Source organism: Mustela lutreola, chromosome 1 (assembly GCF_030435805.1).
Source record: "Mustela lutreola isolate mMusLut2 chromosome 1, mMusLut2.pri, whole genome shotgun sequence".
Classification (NCBI taxonomy): domain Eukaryota; kingdom Metazoa; phylum Chordata; class Mammalia; order Carnivora; family Mustelidae; genus Mustela; species Mustela lutreola.
The window spans coordinates 200,745,560-200,755,142 of record NC_081290.1 but is presented as its reverse complement, the minus strand read 5'-3'; positions in this window follow the sequence as shown (position 1 = coordinate 200,755,142).

Below are 9,583 nucleotides of genomic sequence, written 5' to 3'. Positions count from 1 at the left end.
TCTGCAATGATGTGAATAGAACTAGAGGGTATTATCCTAAATGAAATAAGTCATTCAGTGAAAGAAAATTATCATATGATTTCACTCGTATGTGGAATTTAAGAAACAAAACAAAGGATCATAGGGGAAGGGAGGGAAAAATAAAATAAGATGAAATCAGAGAGGGAGACAAATCATGAGAGATGCTTAACTATAGGAAACAAACAGGGTTGTTGGAAGGGAGGGTGTAGGGAGATGGGATAAATGGGCCATTGGCATTAAGGAGGGAACTTGAAGTAATGAGCACTGGGGTGTTGTATACAACTGATGAATTACTAAACTCTGCCTCTGAAACTAATAATATAGTATATGTTAATTAAATTGAATTTAAATAATTTTTTTAAAAGAGACCCTTTACATATATAAAGGTCAATTCTCAAAAAAAGACCTATCAATCTTTAATGTATATGAACCTGCCAACAGAGTGTCAAGCTATGTGAGGCAAAAACTGATAGAACTGCAAGGAGAAATAGAATCCCCTATTATAGCTAGAGACTCCAATACCCCTGTATCAAAAGCAGACAGATTCAGAAGACAGGAAATCAGTAAGGACAAAGCTGAACTCAACAAAACCAATAATAAAGTAGATATGATTGACATTTATAGACTACTTCATCCAACAACAGAATATAGATTTTTCTCAAGAATACACATTCTTATCTAGTTCACGTAGAACAGTCACCAAGAAAGATCACATTCTGGACCATAGAACAAACCTTAATAAATTTAAAAGAACGGAAATCAAGCAGTATCTGCTCTCAGGCCACAGTAGAATTAAACTGGAAATGAGTAACAAAAAAAAAAAAATAGGTGGAAAACTTGAAAACATTTAGAGATTAAACAACACAATTCTAAATTATACATGGATCAAAGAAGAAATATCAAGATAATTTTTTAAACAGTTTGAATTAAATGAAAATGAAACAAAATTTGCAGGATGCAGGGGAAATGGTGTTAAGAAATCCATAGAATTGAATACATATATTAGAAAAAAAAGGGGGGCGCCTGGGTGGCTCAGTGGTTAAGCCGCTGCCTTTGGCTCAGGTCATGATCTCGGGGTCTTGGGATCAAGTCCCACATCGGGCTCTCTGCTCAGTGGGGAGCCTGCTTCCTCCTCTCTCTGCCTGCCTCTCTGCCTACTTGTGATCTCTCTGTCAAGTAAATAAATAAAATCTTTTAAAAAAAAAAAAAGGAAGATTTTTTAAAAATCAATAATCAAAGCTACACTTTAAAAAACTAGAAAAAGAAAAGCAAATAAACCTAAAATAAGCAGATAAAAAGCAGTAATCAATAAAACTAGAAAAAGGAAATTAATAGAGAAAATCAATAAAACCAAAAGCTGGTTATGTGAAAAGAGCAGTGAAATTAATAAACCTCTAGCCTAGAGAAAAAAGGGAGGACACACAAATGAATGGGGGACATCACTACAGATCCAATAATCATTAACAGGACAATAAAGAAATATAATGAACAACTCTATGTCCACAACTTTGATAATCTAGATGAAATGGACCAATTCCTTGAAAGACAAAATTTGCCAAAATTCACACAAGAAGAAATGGATGATTTGAATAGGCTTATATCTACTAAAGAAATTGCACCAATAATTACAGACCTTACAATAATTACAGAAAGCAACAGACCTAGATGTGTTCACTGGTTAATTCCACCAAAGGAAGAAATTATATCAATTCTCTGAAATATCTTGCAAAAGAAGAACCAGAGATAATACTAACTCATTCCATGACATTAGCTTTACTTTAGCACCAACACCAAAGACATTATAAGAAAACTACAAATCACTATCTCATTAACTTAGATGCAAAAATCCTCAATAAAATATTAACAAATATAATCCAATAATGTATAAAAAGGCTTATACACCACAATTAAGTGGAATTTATCCCAGATATACAAGGCTTGTTCAACATTTGAAAATCAGTTAAAATAATCCATTATATCAACAGACATAGGTGATAAATGACTAATAACAAAAATAAGCAAAAACCCTTAGAACTCAACAATATTAAGTTGAACAACCTGACTGAAAAATGGACAAAAGACCTGAGCAGACACCTCACCAAAGAAGATACACAGATGAAAAATAAACATATGGAAAGATGCTGCACATCGTATATCATTAGGGAGATATAAATAGAAACAAACATAACCACAACACACCTGTTAGAATGATCAAAATCCACAGACAACACCAAGTACTGTGAGGATGTGGAGCAATAGGAACTCTCATTCATTGCGTGGGAATGCAAAATTGTACAGCCACCTTGGAAGACAATTTGGGAGTTTCTTACAAAATTAAATATACTTTACCATATGAAACAGCATCTCACTCCTTGGTATTTACCAAATAGGTTGAAAACTAGGCCCGCACAAAAATCTGTAGATGGATGTTGGGTTGTTTTGTTTGTTTGTTTGTTTGTTTAATTTTTATTTATTTTTTTAAAGACTTTGTTTATTTGACAGAGATCACAAGTAGGCAGAGAGGCAGGCAGAGAGAGAGGGAGGAAGCAGGCTCCCTGCTGAGCAGAGAGCCCAATGTGGGGCTTGATCCCAGGACCATGAGATCATGACCTGAGCTGAAGGCAGAGGCTCAACCCACTGAGCCACCCAGGCGCCCCTAGATGGATGTTTATAGCAGCTTTATTAATAATTGCCAAAGCTTGGAAGCAACTAAGATGTCCTTCAGTAGGTGGGGGATACATATACAGTGGTACATTCAGAGACTGGATATTATTCAACATTGAAAAGAATGAATTATCAAACCATAATGTAAACTATGGACTTTTGTTAAACTATTACTTTAGGTAATAATGCTCTATTCATGTAGATTCATTGATTATAAAAATGTACCACTCCGATATGGAATTTTGATGGGGGGAGCTGGGGATATAAGCAAAATCGCTGTACCTTTGGCTCAAATTTGCTATAAACCTAATACTGCTCTTCAAAAAGTCTCTTTTAAAAATTACATTCTCCAATTTATTATAAATACAGCTATAACTTGTTGCAAAAATATTAAAAGCAAAAAATATTTGTGGATTTTGTTTTCTTTTCTTTTTTTTTAAGATTTTATTTATTTATTTGACAGAGAGAGATCACAAGTAGGTAGATAGGCAGGCAAAGAGAAAGAGGAGAAAGCAGGTTCCCTGCCAAGCAGAGAGCCCGATGTGGGACTCGATCCCAGAACCCTGAGATCATGACCCGAGCCGAAGGCAGAGGCTTAACCCACTGAGCCACCCAGGTGCCCTGTTTTCTTTTCTTACTGAAGTATAGTTGACACACAAAAAAAATCTATTTTTAAGTGTATCTAAATTTTTCTAAATACAACTACTAGACAACCTAGCAGTTGCACATCTTAGCATTTACCCAGAGAAATAAAGCCATGTCACACAAAAACCTTACACAGATGTTTGTAGCAGTGTTTTACATTTCAGCCCAAAAACTTGAAACAGTCCAAATGCCCTTCAGAGGGTAAAGGTTGAACTGCACAGCCATACCATGGAATGTTACTCAGAAAGGAAAAGTAAGAAGCTGTTGATACAGGGAATAAAATATGCAACAAGGAAACCTGAAAGGTGACATATTGTGTGATTCCGTCTGTCTACAGAAATGGGAAGCTGATTAGTGGTTTCCAGGGGTAAAGGAGGTGTAGGAGTGAGAGGGAAGTCACTACAAAAGAGCAACATGGCTCAGAAAGGGCAACATGAAGATAGTGCTGATAGAAATGCTCTGGGTCACTGTCAGTATCCTGGCTGTGACATTATACTCTGGTTTTGTGAAATGTTACCCTTGGGGGTCATGAGTCAAAAGTATGCAGGCTCTCTCTGTATAGTTTCTTCAAATTGTTTGTAAATCTAGAGTTATTTCAAAATTCAAATCGTACTTTAAAAAATAACAGAAGGATGGGGTGCCTGGGTGGCTCAGTGTGTTAAAGCCTCTGCCTTCAGCTCAGGTCATGATCTCAGGGTCCTGGGATCGAGCCCCGCATCAGGCTCTCTGCTCAACGGGGAGCCTGCTTCCTCCCTCTCTCTGCTTGCCTCTCTGCCTACTTGTGATATCTGTCTGTAAATAAATAAATAAAATCTTTTAAAAAAAAATAAAAATAAAAAATAACAGAAGGAAAGCTAGAGAGATCCAGAAATGGAACCAACATACAGCGTCCTAAAGCCATGGGGGCAGGGAAATGCAAAATGCCATATGGAGGTATTACAAACTATCAGTTCCCAATGTCACTTCCCTTCTCCTATCCAAAGAACCATGTGAAGCCAGTTGCCCTCAAGGCTGTGAGAAGCTTTGGGAAGGGAAGGTGGTTTATACATACCATTGCTTTGGAAGGAGGCAGACAGAGAGTAAGTTCTGTATCAGTTCAGAGGAAGGGCAGACATCTATAGGCTTACATGCACCCATGTGCCAAAGTTGCTAATTTGACGTCAGCTTCAGAAAACGAGTACCAGCTATGGGAGTGGGAAATGGGAGTGGGAGAGGAAATGAGACTGAATCCCCTGTAGAACCACAGACTACAGACATAGGGTGGCTTCTTGTGGCATGCCTGGCCTGGGGCCAGCTGTCTCTGAGCCCCAGCTGCTTCTTCAACCCATCCTTAAATTGTCCACCACGCTTCAGTGGCTTCCATGAATTTCCACTTTTTACCCTAAGTTAACTCGAAAGTAATGTTTTGTCCCTTGCAAATAAAAAAAGTACTGCCCCAAATATCAAGGCTTGGGCCCTGGCATGTAATTACCATAAACTAAATAATTGTCACTCAGAACAAATGGAATCCAACCCTCAGTTGCCCTCCAGCCACAGGACTAGCTTCAATACAGGGAGGCAGTGGGACGCCTATAACAGTAGTCACTTCCATGTGATGCAAAGAAATGGCCTTCTTCTTTCTGCATTGATTTCATCCTTAAAAATGGGATAATAGCAAGGATAAGGTTCACATACCGATGCCCTACATTCCCTCTCCTTCAAGAATCAACTTGAATGCCAACTGTGCATACCACGTCTATCTTCACTCATCTTCACATAGCTTCTCCCTTCTCTCAACTCCTATAAACTTTATCTGAAACTCTCCCACACTTTTTATTTTGTGTTATAATTAGATGAACATTCTGATATTCCCTATTAAGCTGTAAATTCCCTAAGGACAATGTTTGTTGTATCCTTATTCATCTAGCTCTAGTGTGTAATATGATACAGATAAAGTAGGCAGCCAGTATTTGTTGAAAGAATAAATCAAGGACAAATTGAGATAATTTGTTCAAGATAGGAGGAAGCCCTTTCGAAAGTATAAACCATAGCTTACAAAGTGTAAATGTACTGCGTATAAATAAGGTCTGGTTATCCCTCCCCTACTACTTACTGATTGTGTGGTCTGGATCTAGAACCTTAACCTCCTTGGGCTTCTCACAACAAAGACTCTATGGATAGGGATCATGGGGGGGGGGGGGTACAGTTGAATTGTTTGCTTTTGTTTTTGATCTCTACCACTCCTAATTTCAAAGTAACGAAAATGAAACTTGGATACAATAAAACGCCTGTGCATATAAAGGCATATAACAATAAAAATCAGAAATCAGAAATCATATAGAGGAAATGGGGGAAGATAAGTTAACTGGAACCACAGGTGACCACAGGTCACTGTAATTAGGCTCCACATTTAGTGCTAAGCTTCCTGGTAGCCAAGGCAAAAAGCAAAATGCAATAGTGTTCTTAGTTCATAGTGTCAGGGGAAAAAAAAAAAAGAGAGATATCAGGAAAGACAAACCCTTTCCCGGAGTTGCCTTTTGCAAGAATTATGGTGTAATTACTTTTAAAAGTCTGATGAATAACATTGTGGGTAACATCTTCAACTGCCCCCTCCCTGAATCACAAGGCTGCAGGACAGCCTCTAACCCAGAGAGGCCCTGCTTCTAGGAGAGGATCTGCAAGGGCTCCAGTAAGGAACCAGCCCCCAACTAACCTCCCCCACCAGCCCAAAGCAGCTGTGTAAATTAGCCAGTCACATCATTATTTAATGCTGTCTGATTGGGTGTAGGAAAGTGCCTGCCTAAAACAACTATTTTCCATTTGGCGTAAGGTCGAGCCGTTCTCTCTGACAGTAATTTGCCATTGGACTAGCTCTCTAGTAAAACAGATCATGTCTCCCAAGTGTAAAACATAAGCCATGATAAGAAACCATGATAATAGCATTGGTTTCCTGTTTACTGTGGCACAAAGGCATGTGCCAGATGCATCTAAAAAGTCATCATTTGTTTGTAAGTCAAGGAGAGAAGTGTTGCAAAGAGAGAGGCCCCCAGTGGCTCTCCAGAATTCACACACTGGCCTTGGCCCAGTCCTGGCTGAGGGCACCCGGGGACCCTGTAGACTTTGAGTGCTTCAAGAAGCATCTCAAACGATGAGTTGTTTGTTCCCGTCAGTGGCTGGGCCTTGGAGAACTGGTCTCAGCTGCCTCAGTGCTGACAACAAGAAACTCTGACCCTCCACGGATACTAGGGGAGAAGAGGGGCTTTGGCCTTCCCTGAAAAGGGGGGAGGGAGAATATAGCTCTAGCCCTAGGGGCTGGTGGTGGGGATGGGAAGAAGAAAAGGAGAGGAGCTGAGACCTGAGGAGGGGTGGGATGACTTTCCTGTCAACTCAAGACCTCTCCACCTGCAGACGTCTGAAAGTGCAGTAACTACAGAATCTAGAGGAGTGGCCCAGAAAGAAGGTGCCTCGAGCCACAGAGTCTGGATCGGAGGGGAAGCTTCTGCAGGGCAGGTGGCACACGGTTGTGACCTGGGAGTGAGAAGATCGTAGAAGCAGATGAACCCTGGGCGGCATCCTCTTGCAGAGGCTGATGCCAAGCCCCGAGTCTGGGTACTCTGATACAGTCTACCGCCGACAGACTGGCCCAAAGGGGGGCATGCTAAAGAACAGAGGACAGGCAGCTAAGAGGGAAGTTCAGATCTGACCCCTCTGACCTCAGCAACCCCTGCTCCCAAGCAACAGCCAGCTTTGCTCTTCCTCCCTTTGAAGAAAGCAGAAAAAGAAAGTGCTTTGATTCCCCTAAAACAAACACTATGTTGAGTAAAGAGATAAGTCCAGCCTTGGGTTGGCTCAGACTCCCCTGTGCAAGGGAAGTCACACTTCATATTTCCAACATGAAAGCCCAAAAAGGGCTGGGCTTTGTGCAGGCTGAAAGCTGGAGAGGCCACTGGCCCCCCTTTTCTTCCTAAGAGAGAGGCCTGTCAAGCCAAGGGGGAGTCTGCCATGATCCAGCAGTGGTGGAAACTGAGGGCACATTTCTCTGGCTGGCGGGCCTGAAGATCCAGAGCCAATCAGATCTAACAAGGAAAGAACCACATCTGCCCCCAAAGGGACCTTGGTGGCTAATGGTCAAGGAGGGGCCACCTCCCAACCCTGGCAAGTTGGAAAAGTGACCTTGTTGGTCCATTAGTTTGAGTAACACAAGATGGAAAAGGCAGGAAGGAACATGTGTGGCTTGAGGGCAGCGGGAGGACTTCCCCTTCCCCCATAGCTAAGTGCTCCTAACTGCTCTCTGCATTCACATCTTTGTGCCTTCTTGGTGTGACAGTAGGAACAGCCAGGCACTCGGTGTTCTATTTCTTGTATGTTGTGTCACTTAGTCTGCTCAGCAAACCCACCAGGCATGTACTGCCGTACATCATCCTTACAGATGAGGACGCCAAAGCACAGAGAAGAGCAACCATTGCCAAGGTCACACAAAGTTCAAACTGAGGTTTGAACCTGGACCCTTGGTTCTGGAGCCTGAGCTAGACCATTGTGCCTCAGCTCTCTCTACCCCTCCTGGTTGCAGGGCTTCCCAGAGGCCCTTTTAAACCACTTCCCACCCCCAAGGTGTGATTCCCACCCTCAAGCCACTCACCTGAACTTCCAGTGGCTTGTTTCCATCCGTGAGTAGTGTTATACCTACAAACAGTGCTCACATGCCCCTGTCTCTCAGCCCACCCAGCTTAGCTCTGTGGGCCTCTTGCTATATAACCCTCAGGCCATATTCACTGCTAATCCAGAGCTTCTGACACAAAGCCTACAAGCATATATCCTTCTCTCTCATGAAAAAGCCAATTACACATGAGTTCCCTCAAAAGAAAGAACAGGGAAAAAGCAGAAATCAGCTGCTCCCCCCTTTCTAGCTCAAGTATTTTTATTTTTTGCCAAATTGACCTTGATAAGCCAATCTTTTAGGATTAAATGGCGGGGCCTGATGGCAATGGGCTCCGGGCTGCCTACAGTGACCAGATGGGGTCAGGATGGACACACACCCTGAGTACAAAGAACTAGGACATCTTAAGACCAAAATAGCAAAGCTCCAGCATCACTGTCACCACTAACTGAAAATGACCATAGTGGACTTGACCATGGACTGGCCAACAGGGGACCAACAAAACTGGGGCAAGGGACAAGAATTAGCAGGAAACCAGAAATAATCCATTCTCTGTGGAGAAAGTGCCAAAAGCCAATCTGATAGGTTGGGACAATGACCTAAGAAACTATAATTTATCTCCATATATTCAAAGAAGATCTATATTCAGCTATATTCAAAGAAGATCTTGATGACCAAAAAGGAATATTGAAAAGAAAATTTGTCAGATCCCCCCTCCTCACTCTACCTCCCCTGCCACTGCCCAGTGTTGGGGAGATGACACCCAGCTATCATAGGTATTGCTAATTCTCGAGATGTCCAGAATGAGCTGGAATATGCATGACTTAATGGCACTTCTCTTAGGTAATTTTCTCTGATTTTATTCTTCCAGAGCTGCCTTCTAAATTTACTTTCCTAAATAGATTTTGTTACTAAAGAGAGGTAAAAAATAACAAGAATTGTTGTCACATACTGAATTCTTACTAAGTGTTTTCTAGGTATTCCCTCCTTAAACAGTCACAAGACTCCTGTGTTGTAGGGTTGTTTTGCAAATGAAGCCATGTCTGCCTATTGTTAGGTTACAACAGGCAGGCATTGACCTAAGGACCTTTGTTCATCTGCAGAGTTTTGCATGACACCTTGTATACATAGTAGACCCTAAAATTATTTGTTCATTTGAACCAGATTCAATTAACAACACTTTGGGATTAAGAACACACCTCTTGTTCCATCCATGTTGTCGCAAATGGCAAGATTTCATTTCTTTTGACGGCTGCATAGTATTCCATTGTGTATATATACCACATCTTCCTTATCCATTCATCTGTTGATGGACATCTAGGTTCTTTCCATAGTTTGGCTATTGTGGACATTGCTGCTATAAACATTCGGGTGCACGTGCCCCTTTGGATCACTACGTTTGTATCTTTAGGGTAAATACCCAATAGTGCAATTGCTGGGTCATAGGGCAGTTCTTTGCTTAGTGAAATAAGTCAAGCAGAGAAAGACAACTATCATATGATCTCCCTGATATGAGGAAGTGGTGATGCAACATGGGGGCTTAAGTGGGTAGAAGAAAAATCAATGAAACAAGATGGAATTGGGAGGGAGACAAACCATAAGTGACTCTTAATCTCA